Source organism: Hemitrygon akajei, chromosome 9, assembly GCF_048418815.1.
Source record: "Hemitrygon akajei chromosome 9, sHemAka1.3, whole genome shotgun sequence".
NCBI lineage: Eukaryota > Metazoa > Chordata > Chondrichthyes > Myliobatiformes > Dasyatidae > Hemitrygon > Hemitrygon akajei.
In genome coordinates this window covers 114499484-114513649 of record NC_133132.1, presented here as the reverse complement: position 1 = coordinate 114513649, position 14166 = coordinate 114499484, and the positions used below count along the sequence as shown (strand labels likewise).

The 14166-nt window shown below is 40.5% G+C and overlaps 1 protein-coding gene across 18 annotated transcripts in view; it reads left to right on the top strand.

Annotated features, from left to right (window-relative positions):
* Positions 1–14166, top strand: part of LOC140733456 (myelin transcription factor 1-like protein) — a 444485-nt gene that overhangs the window by 339156 nt on the left and 91163 nt on the right. The window lies entirely within an intron of this gene.

Below are 14166 nucleotides of genomic sequence, written 5' to 3'. Positions count from 1 at the left end.
CCTCATTCCAATCACTGCAGTTCCCATCCCCCTGCCAAATTAGTTTAAACTCTCCCCCAAATACTCTAGCAAACCTGTCTGCAAGGATATTGGTTCCCTCGGGTTCAGGTGTAACTCAACCTTTTTATATAGCTCATACCTTTCTCAGAGGAGATCCCAATGATCCAGAAATAATCCAATGATCTAAGTGTAAGGTATTGCACTTTGGAAGGACAAACCAAGGTAGAACATATAAGGTAAATGGTAGGACACTGAGGACTATAGTAGAACAGAGGGATCTGGGAATACAGATACTGTACATCATTCCCTAAAAGTGGTGTCACAGGTAGATAGGGCCGTAAAGAGAGGTTTTGACACATTGGCCTTTAGACAGACAGACAGACATACTTTATTGATCCCGAGGGAAATTGGGTTTCGTTACAGCCGCACCAACTGAGAATAGTGAAGAAATATAGCAATATAAAACCATAAATAATTAAATAATAATAAGTTCATCATGCCTAGTGGAAATAAGTCCAGGACCAGCCTATTGGCTCAGGGTGTCTGACACTCCGAGGGAGGAGTTGTAAAGTTTGATGGCCACAGGTAGGAATGACTTCCTACGACGCTCAGTGTTGCATCTCAGTGGGATAAGTCTCTGGCTGAATGTACTCCTGTGTCTAACCAGTACATTATGGAGTGGATGGGAGTCATTGTCCAAGATGGCATGCAACTTGGACAGCATCCTCTTTTCAGACACCACTGTCAGAGAGTCCAGTTCCACCCCCACAACATCACTGGCCTTACAAATGAGTTTGTTGATTCTGTTGTTGTCTACTACCCTCAGCCTGCTGCCCCAGCACACAACAGCAAACATGATAGCTCTGGCCACCACAGCCTCGTAGAACATCCTCAGCATCGTCCAGCAGATGTTAAAGGACCTCAGTCTCCACAGGAAATAGAGACAGCTTGGACCCTTCTTGTAGACAGCCTCAGTGTTCTTTGACCAGTCCAGTTTATTGTCAATTCGTATCCCCAGGTATTTGTAATCCTCCATCATGTCCACACTAACCCTTTGGATGGAAACAGGGGTGACCGGTGCCTTAGCCTTCCTCAGGTCCACCACCAGCTCCTTAGTCTTTTTCACATTAATCTGCAGATGATTCTGCTCACACCATGTGACAAAATTTCCCACTGTAGCCTTGTACTCAACCTCATCTCCCTTGCTGATGCATCCAACTATGGCAGAGTCATCAGAAAACTTCTGAAGATGGCAAGACTCTGTGCAGTAGTCAAAGTCCGAGGTGGAGATGGTGAAGAGAAAGGGAGACAGGACAGTCCCCTGTGGAGCCCCAGTGCTGCTGACCACTCTGTCTGACACACAGTGTTGCAAGCGCACGTACTGTGGTCTGCCAGTCAGGTAATCAATAATCCATGACACCAGGGAAGCATCCACCTGCACCACTGTCAGCTTCTCACCCAGCAGAGCAGGGCAGATGGTGTTGAACGCACTGGAGAAGTCAAAAAAGTGGGAGTGTGGAATGAGCTGCCAGTTGAATGGTGAATGCAGGCTCACTTTTAACATTTAAGAAAAGCTTGGACAGGTACATGGATGAGAGGTGTATGGAGGAATATGGTCTAGGTGCAGGTCAGTGGGACTAGGCAGAAAAATGGTTCAGCACAGCTAAGAAGGGCCAAAGGGCCTGTTTCTGTGCTGTAATGTTCAATGGTTCTAAATCTGAAACCCTTATCTGAAGTAATAAAGCAAAGGGAAGTGCAAATAAAGGGGTCTAAATTAGGGAAAATGTTGGTATATTATTTTGTTTGCAATAGATTTGGAATATAGTAATCGTTTCTTCAGTTGAAGAGGTTGGAATGATGACCTTAGCTAGGAACATTGACTATTCCAGTTCCAACGAAGATGCAAACCAAGCTAAGACCTGGTTTAATTAACATGTCTGCTCCTATTGTTGGGGAAAGAATTGGAACAAAAATGTAATGTTGATGACTGTGATATCAACTTTAGCCAGAAATGGATGATGGTGGGTGGAGGTTGGTCCATGAGAGAAATGGAAGGTCCTCAGTCCAACATGTGGTGACTATTGGCCAGGGCAGTGGGATGCAAATGTATGTTGGAAAGGATGGATGAGCGAGGTGAAACAGAGTTGAGATCAGAAGGAATATATTCCATGGGGCAATGCATCTATGGGGATGGGTGCTCAGGATCTTGGGAAGAAGATATAGGATATACCTGAGTGTCCTTCCACCTTCTAAAAACTGCTAGTTTCGATTCAATTTCCCAACAAGAGCAAATAGACACAGCAACATCTACAATAACTGAGGAGACTGAGGCATGCAAGTCTCACTTTTCCTATTCTAGCTATTTTCAAGAGTGCCCTGTCTGTCTGCATCATTATGTGATGCAGAAGCTGCATGGCATCGGACCACAAGACCCTACAGAGGATAGTAAAGTCTGCCAAAAGGATCACTGGTGTCCCTGTTTGTGAGTTGTGTACAAATGGCTTGAAGCATTGTTGAGGATCCCCACTACCCATCCCACAATCTCTTTGGCCCACTGCCACCAAGGAGGAGGTACAGCAACTTCAAGACTAGACTACATCGTCCCCCAAGTTGTAAGACTAATGAATAAATACTCTGCTACCACCAAGATCTCGTCACTAGGACAGCAAGCTTTTTACTGTTTACTGGACTATTTACTGTTCAGCTGTGCTGTGCACTGCATGCATTTTAAATTATATTTTATTAACTTATTTGTGGTAATATTTTATTTTCTATGCTGTGTGATATATGTATTGTGAGTGCTCTGTAATCCAGAGGAATGTTGTTTTGTTTCATTGTCTATATGTACAGTACAGTTTGATGACAATAAACTTGAACTTGAACAAATTCAAAAGGAAATATTTAATTCTACTTGCTCTAATTGTTGTTAATAATGTTTTGTGAAACTTTTTTGATACTTTCTATGAGGAGAATTAAAACGAAAGTGATTGCTAAAGGCCAGCTACTTGGATACACATTTCCCAAAAACATTAAATGTCATTAAGCAGTAACAGCAACTTTGTGTGGCATTTTCAACAGAACAGACAAATTTCTGTAAAATTATTTTGAAAGAAGATAATATTGACATCAAATTCTTTAAGGATACGATCAAAAGCTTATGTGATATATAAGAGTGTCTTACAGAAGGGATGGAATGATAAAAGAAATTTGAAAATAACATGTACAAGAGAAAATCTGCAGATGCTGGAAATCTGAGCAACACACACAAAATGCTGGAGGAACTCAGCAGGCCAGACCTATGGAAAGGAGTAGAGTTGACTTTTCAAGCCAAGACCCTTCACCAGGACCCTTCATTGGTCCGAAATGTCGATTGTATTCTTTTCCATAAATGCTGCCTGGCCTGTTGTGTTCCTCCAGCGTTTTGCCTGCAAATAACATGCTCAGTTTATGAACTTTGGCAGATTATTAATAAGATTTAGGAATATGCCAAATTTCAAAATTAAGACATTTTACTCAGCAGGGGGATATTACAAAGATAACAAGGATAAAATAATGGAGGGATTTGAAAACGACAATGAAAATTTTAAAATCACTATTTGTTGAACATGAAACTATACTGTAAGTCAGAAAACACATTTATTGAATTGAATTGAATGATCTTTATTGTCATTATGCATAAGTACAATGAAACTCTGTTTGGCTTCTTCTCAGGCAATTAAACAAAGAGGTAGATAAAAACAAGACAGTAATAGAAAAACAGTATTAAATAGTTAAGTAGCAGAAAATAAGTTGCAGCCGCACCAGAATATCACAGTAATGCACAAAGTGCCGTTAGTGCAAGTATTTGAGTCCTTGTGTGTGCATGTGTGTGCTCACAGTTTCAGTCATTGTTCTGTGTGAGTGGTGTGATGGAGGCCACAGCTATAGTGTAGAAGCTGTTCCTCAGTCTATTTGTTCTGGCTTTCAGTGTTCTGAACCTTTTGCTGGACGGCAGCTGGTCAAAAATGGAGTGGCCGGGGTGTGTGGTGTTTCTGGTTGTGCTGATTGCTTTCCTCCTGAGTCTGCTGGAATAGATGGTGTCCAGTCCTGGGAGCTCCATCCTGACAATTCGCTGGGCCACCTTCACCACGCGATGCAGGTCTTGTTGCTCAGTGGTTATGCAGCTAACATACCACACTGTGGCACTGTTGGTCAGGATGGTTTCAATTGTGCTTCTGTAGAAGTTAAGCAACAGCTTTTGTGGGAGTTTGGCCTGTTTCAGCTTTCTGAGGAAGAACAGTCTTTGTTGTGCCTTTTTTACAAGCAGCGGGGTGTTGGTGGTCCATGTCAGCTGTTTTGACAACATAACTCCAAGGAACTTTAGGTTTTCCACACTTTCAACTGCCTCTCCATGTATATGGAGTGGGGGGGGGTGTACTCTGTACTTTGATCTCCTGAAGTCAATGATCATCTCTTTTGTTTTAGAAGTGTTAAGGACCAGGTTGTTGTCCTTACACCACTCTGTCAGATGATCCACCTTGAGCCTGTGGTAACCACTGTGGTATCATCTGCAAATTTAATTATGGAATTGGAGGAGTAGATGGGGGTGCAGTCATGTGTGAAGAGTGTGTAGAGCATAGGGCTCAGCACACAGCCCTGTGGGGTGCCTGTTTTTAAGATGAGGGTGGTGGAGGTATGCTTACCAATTCTGACTTGCTGTGGTCGGTCTGTGAGAAAGTCCATGACCCATGAGCACAGGGAGGAACCAAGGCCAAGAGTGTTCAGTTTTCTGACCAGTTTATGGGGGATGACTGTGTTAAATGCAGAACTGAAGTCCACAAATAACATCCTCACATAAGTGTTTGGTTCCTCTAAGTGAGTCAGAGCAATATGGAGGGCTGTTGTAACTGCATCTGCTGTGGAGCGGTTTGCCCGGTTGGCAAATTGGTGTTTGTCCAGATCAGGTGGGATTATAGCCTTAATGTGTGAGAGCATGGACATGGTCCATGTCCATAATAAGGACATGGGGCTTGGAGCAATGTAGGACACAGTTAAGCGTTTTTGACTAACTCAGTTTGATGAAGACAGAATGAACTAGGGCAGGTAGGAGTACATTGGGAAAGTCATGTTTAGAGGTAACAAAAACGTGTTTCTTTCAACAAAGGATGAACTTAGTCAGAGCAGGAGTCACATGACATTAAGCAGATGAAAATAAGTTATCTTAGAGATGGCATATATATGAACTTCAGTGCTAACTCAAATTTAATTATGACAAGAGATTGTGAACAGTCTGTTTCAGTTTCTGAAAAGTGCTGAAGAGAGGGATAGAGTCATTAGTAGGGAGAAGGAGTTTGTGACTGGGACCAAAACCTAATGCAATATTCATGGATGAGCTATCTTCATGTAGATTGAGCAAATCATATCAGCAAATGTAATCTTGAAGCTGAGGGTGTGGAATCCTTTCAGGACAGTTTCTTAGAACAGTATTTCCCGGATACAACCAGGGAACAGACAATTTTAGATTCAGTCATTTGTAGTAAAGTAAGATAAGGAAGTGATCTACTTCTAAGTAAGGGATGCTTTGGGGAAGAGTAATCATGATAAAATTTTGTTTTGACTTTCAGGATTAAAAACATGCTCTTAATAGCAAGATCTTAAACATAAGGCCCAATAAAGACAATTACAGTTGGAGAGAGAAGTACTTAAGTGAAAGTCAGTTGGGATATAGATCAAAAAATCTGATGAGCATGAGGAGACATTTCAAGAAGTATATCATAATCATCAAGAAATATGCATATCATTCAAAAGGAGATCATTTGAACATAAAACAATAAGACTATTAAACATTCAGCCCATTGAGTATGCTCCATCATAGCCATTTTATTATCTCTCTCAACCCCATTTTCCTGCCTTCTCCCCATAACCTTCGACACACTTACTAATCAGAACCTATCAACCACTTTAAATATACCCAATGACCCACAAATTTATCACCCTCTGGTTAAAGAAATTCCTCCTCCTCTCTGTTATAAAGGAACATCCTTGTATTCCAAGACTGTGCCCGTTGGTCCTAGACTGCTCTGCTATAGGAAACATCCTTTGCACGTCCACTCTATCAAAGCCTTCCAATATTCAATAGGATTCAATAAGATCCCTCCCCATTCTTCTAAACTCCAATGAATACAGGCCAAGAGCTACCAAATGCTCCTCATACATTAACCCTTTCATTCTCCAGAGAACCTTTCTTAGCACATCCTTTCTTAGATAAGAGGCCCAAAATTGATCACATTATTCCAAGTACAGTCTGACCAATGCCATATAAAGCATCAGTATTACTTTTATATTCTAGGTCTCTTAAAACGAATGCTAGCATTTCATTTGACTTCTTTACCACTGACTCAACCAGCAATTTAATCTTTAGGGAATATTACACAAGATTCCCAAAAGTCCCTTGGCACTTCTACTGTCTGAAATTGCTCCGCATTTAGAAAATAAGCTGCATCTTTATCCTTTCTACCAAAGTGCATGATCTCACACTTCCCAACATTGTATTCCATCTGCCACATTTTTGTCTATTCTCCAAATCTGTCTAAGTCCTTCTGCAGACTCTAAACTTCCTCAACACCTCCAGCCCCATAAACCTATTTTGTGTTTTCTGCAAACTTGCCCACAAAGCTAACAATTCTTTCATCCAAATCATTAACATATAACATGAAAAGAAGTTATCTCAATAGTGAGTCTTGCGTATCACCACTCATCACCAGCAGCCAATCAGAAAAGGCCAACTTTAATCCCACTCTCTGCCTGCTGCCAGGTAGCTAATCTTCGATCCACACTAATATCTTTCCTGTAATACCATGGGCTCTTCTCTTGTTTAGCAGCCTCATGTGTGGCACTTTGTCAAAGGCTTTCTGAATATCAAAGTAAACAGCATCCACTGACTCTTCTTTGTTGTTCCTACCTGTTACTTCCTCAAAGAATTCCAACAGATTGGTCAGGCAAGATTTTCCGTTTGAGAAACCTGTTATGTTTTTTAATTCCAAAACATTAAAACTAATTGAAAGCAAAACAAGGAGCCAGGAGAGAAATGTGTGTACTTTGCTTTTTTACTTTAGCGAGGTGTGTATGTGTGTGTGTGTGTGTGTGTGTGTATGTATGTGTGTGTGTGTATAAATAAAATGTGGTGTGATTATGTATACCATGCACGTACTTTTACATATAACCTGTAACGAATTATTTAAACAACGAAGTACGCTTAATCAAACAATATATTTCGATACAACTTTGAGTCATGTCATCTGCAGAAGTTCTCTGATGATTCAGCAAAAGTTGGGTGTACGGTTGGCCCTCCGTATCCACGGGGATTTGGTTCCGAGACCCCCCCACGGATACCAAATTCCGCAGATGCTCAAGTCCTGTGTATAAAATGGCATTGTATTTGCATGTAACCTACGCACATCATCCCGTATACTTTAAATCATCTCTAGATTACTTACAATACCTAATACAATGTAAATGCCATGTAAATAGTTGTTATATTGTATTGTTCAGGGAATAATGACAAGAAAAAAAAAGTCTATACATGTTCAGTACAGATGCAACCATCATAGCTCTTCTGGGAACAGTGATGCTGCCTCAGCATCAGCTGATGCTAATTCTCCCATGATTTTTAAGTTCTTGAGGCTGTAGCACTTTACATCACTTACTAGCCTTAAACTCCTTCCTCTCACTCACAAGTAGCGAACGAACAAGACACGAAGCGAACAATGCTCAAACAAGGAGTAATACTTTTAATCATCCCTAGATTACAGTACTTTTAATACCTAATACAATGGAAATGCTATGCATATAGTTGTTACACTGTATTGTAATGTTCAAACAACGAGTGCTGGAAATAGAGCTTCTGGATTTTTTTTTCAATCCTGATCCGCGGTTGGTTGAATCCGCGGATGTGGAGCACGCGGACTATATAAGGGGACGACGGGGAAATGAATACAGGGCCTTGCTGGAGGACTATGTCAAATGGTGCAAGCTGAATCATCTACAGCTCAACATGAGTAAGACAAAGGAGGTGGTGATGGACTTTATGGACTAATATGGCCACAAACACCTAATTGGAATCCCCTTTCTTTTGTTTCTTTTGATTCCATAAATGCATTCCCCAGTCAACAATGCTATCAGTTCTATATGTTCCAGCATTACTTTCATGATGTCAGCAAAGCTCATTTCAGCTGGTTTGATTGGAGCAGTCAAACTTCTACCAAACTATATGTCTTTAAATCCAATGCACTCAGCAAAACTGGCATTCACGTCTCATTGTTTATTTCATTTGCTTCAAAATACATCCCAAGCCAAGTACTCAGGGAGTATGCAGACCAGTTCACTGATGTCTACATGAACATCTTCAACACTTCACTCATCCAGGCTGCTGTTGCTTATGCTTCAAATCAGCCACAATCAACACTGCACTAAAGAACTCTACACCTTCACAACAAAATGACTATTGCCTAATGGAACTGATACCACTCATCATGAAGTGCTTTGAATGGCTGTAAATGACACACATCAAAAATTCCATTCCTGTCGCATTGAACACTCACCAATATGCTTACCAAAAAAACCACTCTATGACAGATGCCATAGTATCTGTCATGCACCTACCCCAGACACATCTAGAAAACAAAGACATTTATGTCAGAATAGTCAGTTTGCACAACCGCTCCTCAATTCACAGATGCCGTCCAGGATTGTGTGCTGAACCCATTGCTGTACATTCTGTTTACACATGACTACATGGCCAAACACCTAAGTAATCCCATTGTCAAGTTCGTTGATTACACAACAGTGATGGAACTCATCAACAACAATGATGATTACAAAGAGGAGATGGTAAAATTTGAAGCCTGGTGCTGGGCAAATAACCTCTTTCTTAATGTCAACAAGACACGGGATAGTTATTGACTTCAGGAGAACTCACACCCCCCCCCCCCCCCTTTACATTGGAGGCACAGCAGTGGAAATTGCAAACAGTTTAAAACTCCTGGGAAGGCACATCTCACACAACCTTTCATGGTCCTGGAACATATTCTGCAACACTCACTTCTGTCCTCTGAAGCTCTCAAATTTCTGGCATACTGCTGCTATCTTCCACATTGAAGACTGATGCAAAACACATATGAAATTCATCCGCCATTTCTTTGTTCCCCATTACTACCTCTGCCGCATCATTTTCCAGCAGTCCAATATACACTCTCATCTCTCTTTTACTCTTTATAATTCCACAACTTTGAGGCTTTGGTGAAACCATATCTTGTCTGCCATACAGTTTTGGCCTCAGCTCAGGAAGACTTTACTTAACTTGGAAGTCAGTGTGGAGAAGAGTCATTGCATCCAGTCCACTTATGACAAAGGACCTTCCGAGGAAAGGTTCAGCAAAAGATTCAAAAGGCAGCTTATGAGCATGTGAGAGATAGCTGGAAATGCCCAGGTTATTGGGAAACAGGACAGAGAAATGGCACTTTCTGAATTGCTCTGCTGGGGCTGATATGAACCTAGTGGGCACTTGGCCTTCAGTGTCATTATAATTATTAAGAAGAGGACATACTGTCTATAGCTTAGAACTGAAAGGTAATTAAACACAAGATATGATTTTACTGCAACAAATAAAATCCTGCAGGGCAAAAACTGATACAGCATTTCCTCTAGTACACGGGTTCACAACCTATTTTATGCCATGGATCAATACCATTAAGCAAGGGGCCCATGGACTCTAGGTTGGAAACCCCTGCTCTAGTTGGAGAACGCAGAGTTTGCAAGCATTGTCTCAGAATTGTCTCCTTTACCCAGACACAGCTGAAGAGGAATTACTGTCCCAAATAGTTATGAAGCTCTGGCATTCTCTCTCTCCGAGAATTACCCAGGTCAAGTCTTTCAAGATAGGGATAGAAATTTTTTTGGACTTAATGAAATCATGTGTTATGAGGGCTAACCACGATTGTAAAATTAAGACCAATGATCAAATAAACCATGATTTTGGAGTACTGTGAGCAGTTTCAGGTCCTTTATCTAAAAAAATATTGGAAGGGGTCCAGAAGAGGTTAATGAGAATGATTCCAGGAATGAGAGGGTTAACGTATGAGAAACATTTGATAGCTCCGGGCCTGTATTCACTGGAGTTTAGAAGAATGAGGGGAGAACTCATTAAGGCCCATTGAACATTGAACGGATGTGGAGAGGATGCTTCCTATAGATCTGTTCTAGGACCAGAGGGCACAGCCTCAGGATAAAAGGGCATCCATTCAGAACACAGATAAGGATTAATTTCTTTAGACAGGGGGCAATGAATATGTGGAATCCATCACCACAGACATCTGTGGCGGCCAAGTCACTGAGTATATTTAAAACAGAGGTTGATATGTTCTTGATTATTCAGGGTATCAAAGGTTACTTGGAGAAGGCAGGAGAATGGGGTTAAGAGGGATAATAGATCAGCCATGATGGAATGGTGGAGCAAACCCGATGGCTGAATGGCCTAATTCTGCTCCTTTGTCTTATGGTCTTATTTTAACAAATAGCGGGGCAATCTCAAGGGGCCATATAGATTAACCCTTTCCTGTTGCTAAATGTTCCTTTCCATATTTAATTGAAGGTGATTTCTGTTAATTCTGTATTGAATGTTGGGCATACAAAATCCAACAACTTGAGAAACAGTGTTAAAGGTGTCATAAGAGTCACAACATGCGTGGCTAAGAACGAGAAGGGTTCCAATGATACATCACAAGATGCGTGACGATTAGACACTGGGTACATTGATGTTTATAACATGCAGAATGGTTGATGTTTTATATCTTTGTCATTATTATTATCCACAATTTTATGCATTGGTTTCCCCTAAAAGATGAGTGTAGTTTAGCCCCTTGAAGATTAGTGAGAGAACCATACTGCTAGTTATCTGCCAATGTAGTCTTGTTCAACACAATGATGCCCTGAATTTGTAAATGTTAATGAGTCTTCATTTTTTTCACATCCATCCCACGTTTTTTTTGTTTTCCCAGTGGGGTCTACCTTTAATCAATTCATCTGTGACAAATGGGTATCCAAAATAACTTGGGGCCATGAAAGGTTATTGGTTACAAACTGTTCTGACATGCCAGTCCATGGCCTCCTCTTGTGCTAACACTAGGCCACCCTCTGGATGGAGAAGTAACACTTTATATTCCATCTGGTTGGTCTCCAACCTGATGGCATGAATATCAATTTCTCCTTCCGATATAAAGGAAAAATCCCTCCCCTCCCTTCTTCTATTTACCACTCTGGCCTCTTAACTATTCTCACCTGGATATCACCACCCCCTGCGTCCCCTCCTCCTTCCCTTTCTCCTATGGTCCACACTCCTCTCCTATTAGAATCCTTCTTCACCATCCTTTCATCTTTCCAACCCACCTGGCTTCACCTGTCACCTTGTAGTTACCTTTCTTCCACTCTCCCACTTTTTATTCTAACGTCTTTCCCCTTCCTTTTCAGTCCTGAGAAAGGGTCTCGGTCTGAAACAGTGACTGTTTATTTTTTCCACTGATGCTGACTGACCTGCTGAGTTCCACTAACATTTTGTGTCTGTTGCTTTGAATTTCCAGCATCTGTAGGCTTTCTTGTCTTTATGGTTGCAAATCTTTCTTGGAGAATGTGTGTACTATTAGTAGTGGATAGCTGAGAGATTTTTCTTCAAATGTCACTGGATGTGAGTGTTCTGGATGGGGGCTACTGTTCATAGTCACTGTCTGTAGATCATTGACTTTCTGGGTTGGAATTAGGAGACCTATCTTACTGGGCCTCAGTACCCTGAAGTCCAGCAAAGATGTTGGGCCTCAGAGGACAGAGAGCCCCAACTCCAAAACCAACCCAACATCTTTCATTGTCATGTTCTGAAAACTGTCATTAAAGTTAATGTGTTTTAAATGCCTGTAATCTTCAGATACATATAAAACTGATTACAACGGATGTTGAATTAAGCAGACATTAGGAAAAACCAAATTGGCAGAAAAACATCAGTACATTTCCCTAGTAACACATTCAAAATGCTGGAGGAACTCAGCAGGTCAGGCAATATCTATGGAAATAAATTAAGCCAATGATTCAGGCCCTTCATCTGGACATTTCCCTTACCTTATTTCCAGGTGGTTTCAATGAAATTAGTGTTTACCTGTCAGAAAAATGAGAATAATTCTAACAAAAATATAGCAGAAAACATATTTGAATAAAAATTGCTATTTATTTTGAATTAACATTTGATATGAAGTTAATAAAAATGCATTTAAAACATTAAGTTGAAAGCAATATATCATTTTTAAAATCTATTTCACCTTTACTAAATGGACCTCTGCCCTACAATGCCTACTGAGGTGTAGGAAATAAAATTATAGAGTTATCCTGGAAGAAAACTGGCTCGTTGGCTCAACTTGTCTATGTTAACCATGGTGTCCATCAAGTTTGTCCTATTAGCCTGTATTCGGCCTCTATCACTGTAAACTTTCTCATCCAAGTGTTATTTGAATGCTATCTTCATTACCTTATACGCCTTTTCTGGCTGCTCATTCTATATACGCTCCACCATATGCATGAAGAAATCGCCCCTCAAGGTCTTTTTTAAAATTTTCACCTCTCATCTTAAACCCTTGCCCTCTATTTTTTAATTTCACCCTTTCCTGGAAAAAAGACTGCGTGTTCAACTTGTCTCTGTCCCTGATGTTCTGGAGCAGCATCCAAATGTTGATTCCCCAGTGTAATTCTCGCAGACATGCAATCCTGGGCCCTGCTGTGTTTCTTAGCAAACTGACAGTTTTGACCTTCCAAAATGCTCAGTGAATCTAAGGTTTCCCTATTTTGCAGTGCATTTGTTGACGTCTGCACTGTCTGGACCTTAGTTATGAACAAACAAGAAAATCAAAAAAAAAATTGAAAGAAGGTGATAAGATTTAATAGAGAGATGCATGGTTGCAGTATGGATGCTCTGCAATGATTTGGTTGCAAAACTAGTGGGTTTGTTCTCACATGCCTAGGCTGTTCACCTAGAATTGTGGATAGCGAAGGGAGTTAAATTAAATAATTAAAAAATAATTTCAAATTAAGATCACTGTGTCAGTAAAGGTCACAATGTTGAGCTAATCCATCTGATTCTCAAATAGTCTTCTGAGAAAGAAATCTGCTTTCATCCAATTTGGCTAGTACATTCTCTCTGATGTGGAAATTCAGGAGCTGTTTGTGGGTGCACAATAAATCCTGTGAATAATTATGGAAATAAACCTACCCCAGTCCAAAATGAACAGCCTTTAAATTCCAAAAATCAGGGTAAGATCAAAAGAACTTCAGTTATATATTCTCCAAAGTGATATCAAGTCAAACCCATCTACGAACATCACCCTCTAATTGTTGTAAAGATAACCCTGAGACTTGTCTGCCTTCCCGCTGAGTAAACTGTGACTGATAACGTGGATTGTCCATAAGCCAGCAGACAAGGATAGAGTCAGACAATAATGCTGCCTGGAAGCGAATCCCTTGGACCAACTCATCCATGCTAATTGAGGCACCAACATAAGCTAGTCCCATTACCCATGTTTGGTCTTATCCTTCTAAACCTTTCTTATCCATATACTTAACAAAATTATGTATAATTCAAGGAGTAGCTAGCTGCTTTTCTTAGCCAGCTTTGTCCCCTTCTTTCACAATCAGTAACACACAGAGAGAGTATCTCAAAGCCAATTGGACTCACTGGTATAGTCTTAGATGTCTTACTTTATATGTCATTGCTTTCAGAATCAGAAAGGATTCCTTTTTATCGTTTTCAATCATAAGTTTTAGCTTGTTTGAAAGTTGTTTATCAGCAGTTACATTATGTTTTAGTTGTAAAACAATGCATGCTGTAACAATTCGAGCAACAGAGTTTGAACCTCAAGGTGTCTGCTGAAGAATCATACAGCCTATGTAACAATGTTCCTCTTAATAATCGACAACTCCATGGGAGTTGCTGCTTTTCACTAAAGTAGACAGGTACACATTCTGAACACTCCAAAAAGGACAGAGTGCAGTTGAGAAAGCTGATTTCTAAGCCTGCATCAGGTTAAACTAATGTAAGTCATTGAACTCTTTGGAGAAAACAGGCTGGTGATGGAAAAATATGTAGAATCTTTAATC